Here is a 16690-nt window from a genome sequence, read left to right as displayed (position 1 = left end):
CAAAGGCCATGACAAAGGCCATGGCAGCAATGGTACCAAATAAAATAATACAGATCATGTATCCATAACAGGAGCCAACATCCATGATGCAAGAGAAAAGCTGTTTGTTTCTCAAGGTCATGAGGGGATCTGTGATCAAGCTACAAACATTTACACTTCTATTGAAACATTTTTACTTCTATTTCCACTTAAGTCAATAAATAAACCTGCTTCCTAGCAAAGGAGGCTCTTGTGCAGAAATGAACATCAAAATTGATTGATTTTTTTTATTATACTGAAGTTCATGGGCAAATCCTCAAAAGGTAGCTTCCAACACATAAAAATACAATCAATACTCAAATTTAACCATAATCTTCTTTTGCTCCATAGAGGAAATTGCATGAATGTTCGTGTGGAATTTTTTTTTTATTTCAGAAAAAAGAACCGATTTAAAAGAATACTCACCAAGTGAGTAACAAGGTCCTTGTAGTTTTCTACATGCACAACTGCTGACTAACCATATATGTGACCTCAGGGCCCGTCCATATCCTGGCTTAATGTGGATTGTGAAGCCCTTGTGCCCAGGGGCGGCCTGTCTCATTTTGCCTCAACCTGCAGCTCCCACCTCCTCTGCTCCCCCACCCTCAATGCTGAAGCTGGGATCACATGGTTTCAGTATTGGCTTCTAGGTTCCAGCAAGATGTCACTGGAACCCATAACCGCTACTCCTCAGTTCTCTGGTGATAGGGTGGGGTGTGAGGCAACTGCGGTTGAGTTGAACTTATCCAACACCACCAAAGGCACCTCCCACCCACCCACCCACCCTGCTGCTGGAAAAATGGTGGCACCAACCAGAGCTCATCTGTGGTGGCGACGCCCATGGCAACTCCCTCAGTATGCTTCATGGGTGGGCAGGCCCTGCCCTTTCTTTAATTCTCCCTCATCTATGCAGGATTCTTCTACAACAGACTTCCTCAAACTCAGCCCTCCAGATGTTTTTGGCCTACAAATCCCATGATCCCCAGCTAGTAGGACCAGTGGTCAGGAATGATGGGAACTGTAGTCACAAAACACCAGGAGGGTTGAGTTTGAGGAAGCCTGCTCTACAACTACTGCTGTCCCACACTTTCTGCTCCCTAAATCTGTAGATTCCCTGTGCAATCAATGTAGGTCTCCTATTAGGATTTTCAAAGAACAGGGATTTTATTAAGTTCTCCTTTATTCTTATTCACCTACATACATCAATAAATGAAAGTTTAAACATGCCCTCTTAACTCTTCTTACAAGGTACTATTCAAAAGTTCCTCGGGGGACTGACTGTGAGTAACGTTTGTCACCAATATATTTTTCCTCTTAGTGCAATCCAGCATCTCTCTCTCCCAATTCTTAAATCTCTTGGGAAACATTCAATTAGAACTGGAGAATCAGATGCGTAATCCAAATGCCTTACTAGCATACATTATAAACATTATAAAACCACTAAGACAGAATTCTATGTATGGATGTAGTTAAATGCTCCCAAATTATATAGCGACTGAGAAAAGAGCCAAGTTACAGTAATATATATGCAACAGCAGTAGAATGGTCAAATTGTAGAGTGTTTGGAATGGAAACTACTGGACTAACAGCATTCTAATTTTTAGTCAACAGCCTTTAATTGAGTAATTTTAATATTTAAAATAAATCAATGAAATCTATTAGCCTACAAAACATCTACTACCTTGCTAAAATAAAGGTAAAGGGACCCCTGACCATTAGGTTCAATCGTGATCAACTCTGAGGTTGCGGCACTCATCTCGCTTTATTGGCCGAGGGAGCCGGTGTACAACTTCCGGGTCATGTGGCCAGCATGACTAAGTCACTTCTGGCGAACCAGAGCAGCGCACGGAAAAGCCGTTTACCTTCCCACCGGAGCGGTACCTATTAATCTACTTGCACTCTGACGTGCTTTCGAACTGCTAGGTTGGCAGGAGCAGGGACCGAGCAACGGGAGCTCACCCCACCGCGGGGATTCGAACCGCCAACCTTCTGATCAGCAAGTCCTAGGCTCTGTGGTTTAACCCACAGCACCGCCCGCGTCCCTTACTACCTTGCTAGTGGGTGGCTAATGAAGGGTTGAAGACGTGCATTCCACTTCCAGCAGAGGGATTCCCTCCTATGACAACCCACTCTTCTGTGCTGAACACAGAAGGGCCAAGTAGTGCTCTGCACAATCCTATGCAGATTTATATATGGAATACTACCTGGCAAACTTATACAAGAACACACTGAACAGCTTTTAGAGTTTTAATCAGCCTAGTGAAGCTATATGCCTCTGAACATTAACATATGATCTCCGAGAATAAAGAGGCAACTTGAACTTCAGATTATGGAACTCCCCATGGGAGGTGCAAATGACCCCAAGTGCTCCAAATTTTAAGCAGGGCTTAATACACAATGTTTATCATTTTTCTAAAAACACACACACCATGGGCTGTTATTTTGAAAATCTATTCTTGAATGGACAGCATTTCTGTTTGCTGTTTGATTTAAAATCGCTTGTGTTTTGAAATACTAGTTGTACTACTGCTTTTAAAGTATTCGTTTCTGGGTGTTATTGAGTTTTGTGGGATATAAGTCACCTTAGGTGGACTATGCCCCAAAAGGTGGCTTATAAACTATGAACAAATAAACTCTAGGCCCATTTAATACATGATGTACTCTGGTTGATGTTGCTAAGCAATATCAAATAAAGATACTTAAAACTGCATTTTTAAAAAACCTGACTTCTTAACGTTATCTTTATTTTAACCATTTTAACCAAATAAGTTTCTATATATTTACAATTTCCATATTTAACATACAATTGCCAGTAAAATGTTTTTGCACCAGACTTCTACCCTAGAAGTGATATTATACGGAGGATCACATTCCGTGGTGACAAGTGAAAGACACCAGGATTTTAGCCAGCTAGTCATGCCTCTTCTGGGATAATGCATTCCATTAAAGGTCCTCCCACCCTCAAAACTTAATGTGCAGTCTGCACCCACTGAGCATGCTGAATCCACATTGGGCTCTATGGCTATGGTTTATGTGTGTGAAAGGTGCAGTTTGGGCTAGAACCACATTGAGAACGAGTTTGAACTCACACATGCCTCAGTTCAAAGAACATTCCCCAAGGCCATGGGGGCATAAACAAGAGGCAAGCATGTCAGTTTCATTTCTAACATATCTGCTAAGCAGCAATTAATTTCTCTAGGATGCTTGCAAAACTGTGACAGAGAGAAGAGTTGTGATGAAGATTACTTATGAATGTTCAGCTAATCCAGTAGATGAACATCCAGTCCACATTATCTTAAACACACACACACACACACACAAAACCCTATGAGGCTGGACTTGAAAGAGCATTCATGTGCATGGAAAATAGACACAGAAAGCAACATGTTAAGTAATAAATATAGGACAGGGATGGACACTGACAGTGGAAGAGGTTTCAAAAGGTGGCTGCATATCCATGCCAAAAGGTTAAATTTCCATGTCCTAAACATTTGTGTACACAGTTGGAGAGCACTGGATATGTTGCGGTAACTTTATTACGTTAAAAGAAACAAACTCAATTAGCTGTACTGCTGGATAAGTGTTCGATGGTTATTGTATTTATATTTGATTAAAAAAACCAATAAAATTTTGTGTTTTTTTTAAAGTTGTATCTACCACCCATTTTATTACACTAAGCCTGCAACGTACGTGGGGGTTACGTTCTGCAGATCCCACCTAAAGCAAAAATAGTGTATAGTCAAAACACACTGGGTTCAATGGTGAGTGGGATTGCCAAGGTTCTTTGCTCCAGACTCACTCCCACCCCCCTTCTTCCCTCTTTTACATTTTAAAATTATTTTTTGCCAAGCATGTAAAGCTGAATGTGCACAAGTTAAATGCGCTTAAGTTGCGGCCTTACTGTACATCTTTTCTCTCCCCCCCCCCAATAGTTCCTGCATTTGCTCAACATGCCAATGGATGCTTAAAGGCAACAAATTATGGATACATTCATTTGTTCAATTTGTATGCCACTCTTCCCCCAGAGCACTCAAGCATAGTGGGGTTTAACCAGTTTGAAAATTGCTTAAACAAAAGGCTCAAACACAACAAAAGCAGAACAAAACCCCCCACCAATCTTTGCTGTTTGGCTCAACAGTTAAGTATTGTGTTTTGGGACATGAGATTATCAGCAAGCTGCAACACTGGCAGAAAAGGAAAGAATAAGACAGCTGCTATCTGCTTCATTGTATAGCAATTATATATTGCCTGAAGTTTCCACCACACTAACAGTAAAGCCAGAAACTTATGCTATAGCAGAGACCCTGGGATTTGGATCTCATAAAGATCTCTCCTCAGCTACTGAATCACTTGCAACACAGAACCCAGGTGAAGCCAATCAGCATTGCTGGCTCTCTTTGAGGTTTTAACAAAGAAATAAGCCATTTGCAACAATTGTAGTGTAATCATGCAAAATATGTTTAAAAAAACAATTATGGAATGTAATATTTGTTTTTTTTTAACAATACATCTGAGCTACTGAAAGAAAGAGGGGTAGTTTGCCATTTGAGGATTATTAGCTAAATTGTCTTCTCCTACTGGACTATAGGCTCCAGATATTAAGTTTTCCCACCAGAAGCCTTGGAACAGGTCCAGGAGAGAGTGTTCTTACCAACTCTAAAATAAATTGTGAAAAATGGCTCAGCAGATCCATCAGACCATGCAGCTGAACAGATGGAGTGCAATTCAAACTATTATGCTGGGTAGAACACATTGCTGCTCCAAATTATATTTCCCCTCATTATAAAAGAATGTGGTTTTAAGAGGAAGACAAGGAAAAAAAGTTAATAAATTTTTAGCTAATGGGTACTGGAAAGGGAGTCTAAGAGGCTACTTTGAAGCCTATTATGCTAGATTGACTAATACTCCAAGTCCCCATTTACAAGAAATAAAGCCAATTTAATGCACACTGAATTAGGATCTTTGCACTCAGGATTAATAGTGCCTTTTAACAGGTCACTACAGACAGAGTTAGATATGCGTATCTAGCAACAGGGAAACATACAAATAGTACATTTCACAAGCAGAAAATAAACCCCATGGAACAAAATATATCATTAGGGACAGTGTTTCAATACATTTTCCAAATTAAATCACTTCTCAGTCTTACTGTATAGAGGCTTGGATGTTTGTGCCCATGCACATTCCTTTGAATAAGGGCTCTTTTTGGCAGATAATTTTAAATCTCCAATGAAAAGAGGAGGGAAGAGCTCTAGGAGAGAGCCAGTTTGAATAGCCTGGGTTACAATTAAGGGTGACATCTGGCTAATATGCCAGTGACACAGCTGGCATCCCACTGCAAACCCTTGAACAATATACCAACAATACAATAACTGCTATAAAAAATAGGAAGCTGCCAAGCCGTATTCTAATGGGTACAGAGAACAGAATGCGATTGGGGGGGATTGTGGTCTTTTTCTCTCTCCCCCCCCCCCCTTTTAAAGCAAACCAGAGAACTGGTAAACTATTTTATAGCAATATTTATTTTTGTCATATTGAGGTTTATTATTATTATTATTATTATTATTATTATTATTATTATTACATCTGTGCCGATTTACGCTTTAAACCACTTGTTTTGAAGTGTTGTCTGTGAAGGTATCCCATTAACAAGTAAGAACACAACCGTGACAGGCCCATACTCAATCCATGCAAATGCACACCAGCATCTACTGCTGTCTGCCACGAGAATGCTGCATACATATGAGATCATTTTAAACCTTACACAACTGTGTGAAAAGCCTATACAGAAATTGCTTCTACACTTTACTAAGTGATCTCTGTCACATTTAAGTTTCTGATGGGCAGGTGAAAGGAGCAAGAGAAGAAAGAACAATGCAGGACAGCCACAGCTTTGCTCCAAGAAACTCAGAGCAACATACATGAGGGTTATTCCATATACGATTCTCACAGCAGCTACAGCAGAACTACTATGAACTGATAAAGTGTGACACATCTGCTATAGGGCTAAGCAGGCATCTGACCCCCCAGGTCTTCCTAGTCAAAGTCCAACCATCTAACAGATATACTACTTTAAGATCTATCACAAGATAATGTAGTGACCAATTTGAACCTCCCCCCGACCCCAGCCTAGGGGGCTACAGGTATCAGATAGCTTTGCAAGCAGAGCAAAAAACTGTGGTTCCAAGGAAGCCCTCCCTGCCAACCTTTTGTGCAAAAAAGGCAAGCGGATAGCATGCTTGGCAGCTACTTGAAGCACTGAAACCAAGCAGAAGTCCATCCTCCCAGCTGAATTTCCCTGCCTTGGTTTGACCCACCTGGCAAACAACCGCCAGGGAGGGAATGCAGATCTCTGTTCAGCAGCTGGGACCATCTTTCTTGCCAGCTTCGGGAGGAAAGCTTGGCTTCTTGGGCTCACCAGAGGTCAGTGAGAACACTTGCCATGCTGAGTGAAAACAAAGCCTGACCAATCAATTTGCCATAAATCAGGCCCATAATACTGAGACACCTAAGAGAGGGGAGGCCATAAAGGCAGTGGCATAGCATGGGGGGTGCAGGGGGTGCAGGCCGCACCAGGCGTAACATCTGGGGGTTAGGGGGCGCAAATCCACGGGTTAGGGGGCGCAAATTACTTGCCTTGCCCCGGGTGCTGACAACCCACGCTACGCCACTGCATAAAAGGAGCACAGCAGAGTGGTTTTGTAGCCTTTACTTGAGAACAGCACTGTACAGAGTGCTTTATCATATTCAAGGTATATATTTAATCAAAAAGTACATACATCTTTCACCTAGGGCATGAAAACAAGGAGGAGCTTCAGTGTATATTCCACTACAGTGGCAATTTGGGTTAAGAACTTAATTCATTCTGGAGGTCCGTTCTTAACCTGAAACTGTTCTTAACCTGAGGTACCACTTTAGCTAATGGGGCCTCCCGCTGCCACCACGCCGCTGCCACGCAATTTCTGTTCTCATCCTGAAGCAAAGTTCTTAACCTGAGGTACTATTTCTGAGTTAGCGGAGTCTGTAACCTGAAGCATCTGTAACCTGAAGCATCTGTAACCCGAGGTACCACTGTACTGCATTAGAGACTCTTATTCCTCCCCCCTGCAACTGGAGACCAATACTTTAACTTAAAACAAATCCATTTCCATTTCTCTACATTTCTGAGAGAGATCACAACAGGTCTTCAATCTTAGTCTCACGAGGTAACAGGTATGGATTCAGTCTGGATGCCAATGATTTCTCAGGGGTCAGCAAACCTTTTCAGCAGGGGGCCAGTCCACTTTCCCTCAGACCTTGTTGGGTGCCAGACTATATTTTTTGGGGGGTGGGGAGGAATGAATTCCTATGCCCCACAAATAACCCAGAGATACATTTTAAATAAAAGCACACATTCTACTCATGTAAAAACATGCTGATTCCCGGACGGTCCGTGGGCTGGATTTAGAAGGTGATTGGGCCAGATCCGGCCCCCGGGCCTTAGTTTGCCTACCCGTGTTCTAGATAGACTTGAAGAAGGCTCTGAATAAAACAAGTTTCCATGTAAAGTTTTTTGGTCTGAGCAAGAACATATTTAACTGTGCTGTTGCTTCTTGCCGCACCCTTGACTTGCCTCCTAGCCTTTGGACCTCAACATGGCTGGGGCCATATCTGACAGGCACCAAAATGTCACAGAAAGATAGAATTGTAAGGGGACCAAAGAGTCATTTAGTACAACCCCCAGCAATGCATCCCTGGCAGAGGGATATTCAACCTGTTAAAAAAAATTCCAATGAAGGAGAGTCCACCACTTTCTGAGGTAGTTCATTCCACTGTTGAACATGAGAGTTCTTCCTAATGCTTAGTTGGAATCTTATTTCTTGTACTCTGAATCCATTGGTTCAGTTCCTGAAGCAGCAGAAAACAAGCTTGTTCCATGTGACAGCTCTTTAGATATTTGGAAATGGCCATCATATCACTTTTCAGCTTTATCTAAACATACTAAACATACCCAACTCCCTCAACCGTTACTCATACAACTTGATTTCCAGACACTTTATAATTAATCCACAGAAGAGCTACACCATTTACAGAAACTTTAAGGCCCAGAAGTACTGAAGAAACTATCTTGCAAGCAGATGCTTTCTCAGGAAGCAGAAGCAGCTGTAGATGCTGCAGAGAGAGAAAAAGCAGCACAATGATTTTGGAAGAGAGCAAGGCTCTGCCTTCCGCAGCAAAATACAGAGGTGGAGCTCTGCCCATCAAAGGTGTAAAAACCATAGGAGCAGCCTGCCACTGGATGCAAGTAACTTACAGGCAAGGAAACGTATCAGCCAGATAATGAGAAGAGAGGAAAGTTCAATGGTCTTTTAAATAAGCATTCTGAATCAGGTTAGCCAGATTCAAAAATACACACTCACATACAAAAACAATTCTCACTACAACCAACCAAAGACATCCAACCACACCCAACCTCTCTCACCACCAAGAAAATACAACAAGTGAATAGTAAGACAACCCACACAAGTAACAGTCACAACAACCTCTCTCGCACACTAAGTAGAATAGAATAATAGAAGCATAACCACCCCACCCTACCCCACTTGCCCCTCCCCTTTTTTCCTTTTCCTTTTTTCTTCTTCTTCCTAATTGTTTAAACCAATTCATAAACTAAGAACTTATACACTGACCACTAATAATGAAACATATGTTGTAGATATTTTTCCACATTTATTATGCTATTTTTGTGATATACCGTATTTTTCGCTCTATAAGACGTACCAGACCATAAGACACACCTAGTTTTTGGAGGAGGAAAACAAGAAAAAAAATATTCTGAATCCCAGAAGCCAGAACAGCAAGAGGGATCTGGCTTCTGGGATAGCCTCTTGCTGTCCTGGCTTATGGGATAGCCGCGCACAGCCTCTCCCGGGCAGCGGGAGGAAGCCTCCCCCAAGAGCCGCGCTCCCTTTAAAGAGCACGCAGAGCGTGTGTGCGGCTCTTGGGGGCCTTTCTCCCAGGAGGGAGAAGGGCAGCCCTTCTCCCTCCTTGGGGAAAAGCCCCCAAGAGCCACACACACGCTCCATGCGGCTCTTTAAAGGGAGCGCTGAGCAGAGCCTCCTACCTGCATTCGCTCCATAAGACACACAAACATTTCCCCTTACTTTTTAGGAGGGGAACAAAGTGCATCTTATAGAGCGAAAAATACAGTACAAATGACATGAGACAATTCGGTATACTTGTTTGTATAACATTATTCTTGTTTATAAAATTCAATTTTTAAAACCCCCCAAAAACCTAACCATTCTGAATCCTGGCACAGAACTAGGATGGGGGAGAGATCCAGAACTGCACACACCTCATTTGCAGTGTTAGAAACTCAGATATATAATTTCATTGCCAAATGGGACCTTAAACCACAATGGCATGAACATCCCAAATTGGGCCAGGAAACCAACTAGCAGCCAATGCAGTTGTTTTAGAACAGGGGTTTATAGGATTTCTAAAGACAAACCCAGCCAGCAATCTGCCTGCTGCATTTTGCATGTTGAAAAGCCTTCAAATTAATGTATGCAGGTCAAGGAGTATTGTGAGCCACTTTTCCTACCTGCAATGAAAGGAGATCTGTGAGAGGCTGCTTCAAAAAGCAATGATAATACGTCTTGCTGCATTGTTAGAATTTTCTATTGTTTTCTAAGATGCCCTCATGGTATTAAAACCATCTCACACTATCACTGCTTGTTCCACATTTGATTCACTGCACCAGGCAGACTGTATATCCTTGACAGTAGGTCTCCCAAATAAAATCCTTCACAGGAACATCAGAATAACATTGCTTTTGTATTTTCAAAACACAATCGCTGTTTGCCCAAGCCTCCCATTGTACACAGCAGCTTAAGGTTCGACACTAAATCTAGGGCTAGAGCTACAATCACAGAAGCTTTACTATAAACTGATTTTGCAATGAACGGCCAAGCCTCAGCTACTAAAACGATTTGCATAAACTTTGTTAGTTTGCATAGCTGCCATAGAATGTGGCAGGCCATATCTTTGTGCCAACTGAGCTCCCTGTCTTACTTTCAAGTCATCCTCCTCTCCCCCCGCCCCCCAAAACAGGACAGTATCAGGGATGGTTTGCATGTTATCAGAAGGGAAAAGAGATGCACTGCTATAATCTGTCAAGGAGGATATTAGAAATACAGAAATGGCTCTGGGTACTAACCCACAAGTGTTTCATTCTCAGAAACAAGCTACAGTCAGTTTAACACAAAAAGGAGGAAACCAACCAGATTCCACATAGACACAAAATTTAAAAGTAGCTAGTACAACACACCCACCCCACACTTGCAGTTTTGAAAAAGCCAGGTCCTAGCATTTAATCCTGCTCAGATTATTAAGGATTTAATTACTGCTATTTGGAATACATACAGCAGCATCAGTGTGCATGATGCATAACAGAATACAAGATGAAAGGTTCCTACCACAAGGAGCTTACAAACCTAAAATGTGAACTGCAATTCCTCCAGCTCAGTCTACAATTTTATGGCAAGTTCCATCTGCTAGATCTGTCCATCACTGCAACTGCTGAAATAACACCCATTATTAAGTCCTTACCTTGTGTTCTTTTTATTATTATTTTTATCAAATATGACTATATTTTGTAAACAAGTCCACAAAAGTTACTATCCTCCTGGGAAATAGTGGAGGAAGGATGGAGAGTTCTGTTGCTCTTGCAACATCCAATCACTTGCCTGCATGCAATTCCTTATCAGCTATGACCTATACCAGGCGAGTGCTGAAGTACAAGGTTGAGTTTTCTATATGTAGCACCATTGGGTACTACTACAAACTTGATACTTTCTTTCCTTGAATGAAGAGGTCTCAATTCAGTTTTATTATTATTATCTCATGCTCTGGACATGTTCAGTTCCTTTTCCAATCATGTTTGCCTGTAGTTAGGGGAAGGGATGTAGCTCCGTGACAAGAGCATCTGTTTTGCATTCAGAAAGTCTCAGGATCAATTTCTGGCATTTCCAGGAAGGACTGGGAGAGACTCCTGTCTGAAATCACAGAGCCACTGGCTAGTCAACAGAGACAATACTGAGCAACGTGGACCAATGATCTGACTCTGTATAAGGCAGCTTCCTACAATCCCAATTGATTTTCACAAATGGCTATTTTTTAATTCTAACTGGGGGGGGCAGACACTCTCCTTTGCAGTTAGACAAGTAAAGTCATCTCTATATCAAGCTGAAAAGGATGGTATATATAGTGCTTGTTTGTGAAGCCTATCCTATGGATCTACAGAAAATAAAAAATAGCAGATGTAACAGAGGACCAGAGAGATGGTCAAAACATGGCCTCAGCCTCCAACAACCATTATTTTATAGCTAAAAAAAAACACCAATTTCTGAACTGCTCCTGTCAACATAAAGCAGAATTTTGCCATAACTTAATTAGGCTGGTTCCAATCCTCTGCAATATTTCAGACATACCCCTCAAGGTTAGGCTTACTGAATTGAAAGAAAAGAAAAACACTGATTGAGTATACGCTTGACAGCAAGGATATATGTTTTTAATTGATAAGGAGAGCACACACACAAAACAAAGGCAGAAACTATCCACAACAACAGGATGACTGCTCCAGTCTAAATTCCCTAGTTATATCAAGAACACAGAAGCTTTGATCATCCTCTACTCCTCTACATATTTGGTCCCTTCTGATTAGAAACTGGAGGCAAGGCTTACATAGCTAACAAGAAGAGAGGATTTTTATTTATCTGATTTCAGTGTATCCAATATAACGGACTCAAGTGGGATTTATTAATGAATAAAAACACTTGAATGATTCAAGACAGAAAGGTACTTCCTTGTTGCAAACATCCATAGAGATGTTAGACTGAACACTGGGCTACCAATGCGTGTTAAAACACAGCTACTAAACAAGGAGGCTGAAATCCAAACTGGATTCTTTGCTGTGGTCTTGTCACCTGGAATTTCCCAAGTGGACAAGTGAACCCATCTTGTTCCTTACTTCGAACTTAACAAGTCTTGCAAGTTCCAATAAAATGTCTACCATCTACAGGATAGGGCAACTGTTTTCAAGTTTCCTTTCTTCAAAGAGCACTTTCCACATCAACTCACCAATCAATGAAGTCATGAATATCTGTCACAAATCCCCTGAACATATCTGAAGTGGCACACCCCAGAATACCTGTAGCACCTGCAGAGGAGGTTCGGTAATGGTAGAAAAGCCATCTTGTGGGTAAATTTGTCCCCCATTATGGATTTTTTAATGGATAAATAAATCATAGTTAGATTCCATGGTGCCTACTCCTCTAACAATTAACCCATTTAGCTATAAGCAGGTATTCATTCTCCACACTACACTCACACCAAGTTTAAACTACCAGGAGCTAAGAAACAACAAACCCTTTCTGCTCCCTAAAAGCAAGAGGTGCTTGTTATTTCCTAAAACACGAACAGTTTTATATGCAATTTTCAAGTAATGCTTCCTCCAAATATTTCCTTCTCGATAGCTTGTAAGTGAGAACCAAGAACTTCATATATTTCAGAGCTAGTCAATTCATTTGCTGCCCCGAGGCAATGTAGAGCGGAAACTTTCCCAAATGGAAAAATTTTCCAATACTTAATTTCTCCATGGAATGTTTCCCATTTTGTAAGTTCATCATTAACAATAAATGGATGACAATTTCAAACACATATTAGGCACAGCAAGCTTGGCTTTTAGCTTTGTTTACAAAATGTGAGTAAAACAATTGTGCTAAATTATTTTGCTCTCTAGAACATCAGAAAATTTTCTGATGCAAATTGTAAGTTTTTGTGTGTAAAGTACACTAACTTGAACAGGTAAAAAAAAATCCAATTCAATTTTCTCCCAGGAAACCCACATCACTGCTCCCCAGCAATAGCACATTTGAGGTGCACTGAAAAAAAATACTGGTAGCTTAAGTTCAACTCCAAACAAATAAAGTGAAAAAGATGCACAGCACTGATTAACAGACACTGTTAAGAGGAATCGCAGCAAAGGGCCACAAGTGTATAGACTGGTAAGAAAATTGCAGAGAAAATTACGGTACTCACCAGAGCACAATCACAAAGTCAGACAACAAGACCTGGGATACAGCAAGACAAAAACAGAATTTAAGAACCTTCTTTAAAAGGGGACACACATTTGCCTCACCAAAAGGCTATAAACAGAGCATTGTTTTAACCTGTTACAAACCACCACCAGTCTCCAGAACAAGCATTAAACAAAAGCAGAGCAATTTTTAAATACCCAACAGGTTTGCAGTTACGAGATGCAGAGTGCAAAGGTTATCCAACAGTACTGTCTCAATAGATATATCCAAAGCAATTGAGAAAATTAATTCTATCTCTTCCAGTCTTTTCCAAAAGCAACCAAGTCTTAATTTCCCCCCCAAAAAGAAAAAGCCTAAGAACATTTTTAAAATGAAGCTGCTCACCTCATAATAAACATATGCAGCTGTTTGAAGGTGATGTGGATGGTCCCCTAATCAAAGCAGCAACATAAAAAAATCTAAAAATAAATCTAAAAATACATGAATTCAGGTATGAAAGCATGTCCTTATGGAGGCTTCAATGGATTTTATGTTGCTACGTTTGTGTCGAGATGCTGTTCTGTACTGTTTGTATTTTGGCTGCTATTTTTAAAACTTTTTTTAAACAACAACAACCAATGTTTGTAAACTACCCATAGGACTGAGATAATGTAGTACTGTATCTTAAAGCAATAAAGAAATATTTATTATTATTATTATTTTTCTCTCCCCAAGTCTTACATTGAAGAGCCTAGCTGAAAGATTTATCCATGAAATGTGGGCTGTGGTCCCTACCACAATGACTTCCAGGATTAATGACAACTGCCCATCTTCCATAACTTTAGAGGACTCCTTTGGAGAAGGTGATTTTAAACACACAGAGACCATACAATAAACAAAACTGGCTACATGCCAGCACAACACACATACACATGCCTGAGGTATGTTTCCTTAATATTTAAGCTTGCAGAATGTATTTCACACTGTATAACATCATTCATCTATCCAGCTATTTGGATGTATAAGAAATTTAGTTTTCAGCAACCAAAAGCAATGTTGTGGAAACCCCTCCAAGTGGATTTCCAAAGCTCAAATCTATTACATCAGTATCATCCCTATGCTTTTAGCAGCATCTCTATGGAATTTCTAAAGTAGCTATTATGCCTTACAAGCTTGTTGCGTGGTAACTTATGAGCATCACCACCAACCTTGCTAACCTCAAGGGCCATGGAGGAGAAAGCCAAATTTAGCATCACTGTCAGATTATTCCAGATCCATTTGTATGACAGTTTGAGGAAGTGTTAATAGGAAGGCCTAAGATGCAAGAGGAAGTAGTATTCTATGAAAGTCATATACTGAACCACAGTCTCAACCAGGTACTGAAATTAATACTTGACAGGGGAGCAAATCCCCACTAGGTGCTTGACAGCTCCTTCCCTGCACCCTAATAACTCAAATCTTTAAACCTGGTAACCTAGTTGTTTACCGGGAAAATTAAATCTGTATTGCATTTCCCCCTATTATTTAAAAAGAATATTTTCAATGTGCTGCTTTTAATATGGAAACCCTCCCCCTGCAAAATTTTAAAAAATGAAGAAAAATACAATAAAGACCTTTTCTTTTTGCTTAGTCAGCAACAGTGTATAGGCTGCAAGATAGCTCAGTTGGTAGAGCATGAGACCCTCAACCTCAGGATCGTGGGTTCGAGCCCCACACTGGGTGAAAATTTCCTGCACTGCAGGGGTTGGACTAGATTAGCCTTGTGGTCCCTTCCAACTCTACAATTCAAGAGTCACCATGAGGCTAAACTGGGGTTCTGGTACTCTCAAAACAGAAACATGGTCAACTGCATCTTTTAAAAATTTTTTTACTACTTTTTAACTTTGCATAATGCTGTTAACCTGGTTTCAGTAACCCAAATAGTCATACAAGATATGCAGGGTAGCATGGCTCTTCTTTGTCTGTTCATAATCATGTAGTTTGCTCAGCGCATTCTCTGTGGAGCATCTTGTAATGGTGTAAGTTACCAAGATTCTGTGCATAAGAGCCATGCTGGGAAATGATGAAATCTCTGCTGTCAGCTAGAAAGGCTTTATGAAACCATTAGTTATATTGTCCATGTCATGTTGATAGGTTGTAAACCAACTTTGAGTACAGCGATGTGGAAGAGCAATATACAAATTAAAACTGAAATTAGAATCCATAACTTTTCTGGGTTTTTTGTTCATTTTTGAGTCACTGTATCTTTATCTTGAATTTCATGTTTTCTCATTATATATTATGAATGTACTTCTCCATTTGTAAATACAAATGTTCCAATATGTTGGGCTGCAATGCCACTTTACAGGAATCCGAAGCCTAATTCTCACACACCTTGTATGTGTTACACCTGCATTGAATGAACACAGTTTTTGCTGACTGCAGATAATTGGCTGACTGACCGAACCCAAAGGGTGCTCATCAATGGTTCCTCTTCATCCTGGAGAAGAGTGACTAGTGGGGTGCCACAGGGTTCTGTCTTGGGCCCGGTCTTATTCAACATCTTTATCAACGACTTGGATGATGGACTCAAGGGCATCCTGATCAAATTTGCAGATGACACCAAACTGGGAGGGGTGGCTAACACCCCAGAGGACAGGATCACACTTCAAAACGACCTTGACAGATTAGAGAACTGGGCCAAAACAAACAAGATGAATTTTAACAGGGAGAAATGTAAAGTATTGCACTTGGGCAAAAAAAATGAGAGGCACAAATACAAGATGGGTGACACCTGGCTTGAGAGCAGTACATGTGAAAAGGATCTAGGAGTCTTGGTTGACCACAAACTTGACATGAGCCAACAGTGTGACGCAGCAGCTAAAAAAGCCAATGCAATTCTGGGCTGCATCAATAGGAGTATAGTATCTAGATCAAGAGAAGTAATAGTGCCACTGTATTCTGCTCTGGTCAGACCTCACCTGGAGTACTGTGTCCAGTTCTGGGCACCACAGTTCAAGAAGGACACTGACAAACTGGAACGTGTCCAGAGGAGGGCAACCAAAATGGTCAAAGGCCTGGAAACGATGCCTTATGAGGAACGGCTAAGGGAGCTGGGCATGTTTAGCCTGGAGAAGAGGAGGTTAAGGGGTGATATGATAGCCATGTTCAAATATATAAAAGGATGTCACATAGACGAGGGAGAAAAGTTGTTTTCTGCTGCTCCAGAGAAGCAGACACGGAGCAATGGATCCAAACTACAAGAAAGAAGATTCCACCTAAACATTAGGAAGAACTTCCTGACAGTAAGAGCTGTTCGACAGTGGAATTTGCTGCCAAGGAGTGTGGTGGAGTCTCCTTCTTTGGAGGTCTTTAAGCAGAGGCTTGACAACCATATGTCAGGAGTGCTCTGATGGTGTTTCCTGCTTGGCAGGGGGTTGGACTCGATGGCCCTTGTGGTCTCTTCCAACTCTATGATTCTATGATTCTTTGGTGGGTGAACACAGCAATTTATTTCATCATGTCACAAGCATTTCTTTCACTACGCCACATTATGTAAAAATGATCTTGTGGTGGTAGCAAAAGGTAATCTAGCACTGTGGTGTAAATCTCAGAAATTGTTGGTTCATCAA

At 41.0% G+C, this 16690-nt stretch overlaps 1 protein-coding gene across 2 annotated transcripts in view; it reads right to left on the bottom strand.

Moving 5' to 3' along the window:
- Positions 1 to 16690, bottom strand: part of IGSF3 (immunoglobulin superfamily member 3) — a 120213-nt gene that overhangs the window by 90414 nt on the left and 13109 nt on the right. The window lies entirely within an intron of this gene.

This window comes from Podarcis pityusensis (assembly GCF_964106645.2).
Source record: "Podarcis pityusensis genome assembly, chromosome: 4".
In the NCBI taxonomy this organism is placed as follows: Eukaryota; Metazoa; Chordata; class Lepidosauria; order Squamata; family Lacertidae; genus Podarcis; species Podarcis pityusensis.
Note: the sequence above shows the minus strand (reverse complement) of the source record. Positions and strands in the feature narration are given on the sequence as shown.